This window comes from Saccostrea cucullata, unplaced genomic scaffold (assembly GCF_032062105.1).
Source record: "Saccostrea cucullata isolate Sc308-1 unplaced genomic scaffold, CSIRO_AGI_Scuc_v1 ctg336, whole genome shotgun sequence".
NCBI classification, from domain to species: domain Eukaryota; kingdom Metazoa; phylum Mollusca; class Bivalvia; order Ostreida; family Ostreidae; genus Saccostrea; species Saccostrea cuccullata.
In genome coordinates, this window is record NW_026926997.1 from 76552 (window position 1) to 77897 (window position 1346).

Sequence of the window (1346 nt, forward strand, 5' to 3'; positions counted from 1 at the left end):
GTGGTAGGGCTAATGCCAGTAAAAAGCTAATGTAGAAATACAAAATCAAGAAATTCAAAAGAATTATACGGCCTGATAGGTGTAGATCAGTTTACAGTTTAAGATTGTTGCTAAAGACGGGAAGCTTTTTAAAAAAGCTCTACTTGTATAACAGGTACAGGTGGCCAAAAATTTTCAAGTAAATATGGCGGAATCGAAGAAATATGGCGGACAAAGGCGTACAGGAATGTAGTAAGTCGTACAAAGATGAAAAATGATGCCTTTTTAAGAGTTCATGTCAGCTTTAACTACGAATAAATTGTAACTCCTCAGGATTTATACTTTTCTACGCAACAGAGTCAAAATGTTTATAAAACTAGAGAGAAAATTACCCGAAACCTGAAGGACCAAAGTGATTCAGATGAGCATTGTGGTCCATGGATCTCTTCTGTGTATTAGATATAATATGGATATACCATAGTTTAGGGAATGGAGGTATTGCATTTTTATGGTTTTGAACAAACAAAATGTAAATTCTTGGTATGTTGAACTTTTGTTCAGAAATAAAATTGGTATTGCCTGTCTTTCCCGTATGTACGAAAAGTAAGTATATCGCGCATATCAGACAGGCAAGTCAGTCTATTCAGAAATAAAACGTGCCTTCCAAGAGCAGTAACTCCAAAATTGAAACAACAACTAAATGCGCTTTACCAATGAATAAGTATTACACGCTTACGCGTCGCTGGTAAAACTCAGTTTGCAACCATTCAATCAGCATTAACGGTCGCAAATACCAAATTAGAAGATAGGTATTCCCTAATTTCAGACCTTCTGTATTTCAAATGAAAATGCGTGCTGAAAATAAAGTCAAGACAACGCAGATCTTAATTTTTTTCTTTATTGTACGAATCTGTAGGACTGATAAGACAACATGAATGGATAAACTAACAAATAACCATTGCTAAAAAAATATTAAGGGACTCACAAGACCAGAGAACCCATGATTATTTCACTGCAGTTTTTAAGCTATCAATTTGTAAAGAATCAATAGTATGAGATCAAACATGGTATGCGTCAAGAGAATACTCAGCCTCCGGATACCCCCAGACATCTGACATCCCATACAGACAGGATGTGGTGCGTGATCAGGACCTCCACACATTAACAGAGGAAGGGGAGCGGAAAGTTCCGACACCGAGGAAGCTTATCACCTGTCATAGCGCTTGAGTACATTTCATTCTGTCTGGCCTTCACTTTCAAGCTAAAAATTCCTTGAAACAATGTGTATCAATCAATTGAGCATTATAGTCATCAACACGCATTATATGCACTTTTTCAATGAGTGGTTGACATTGTGAAAGTACATC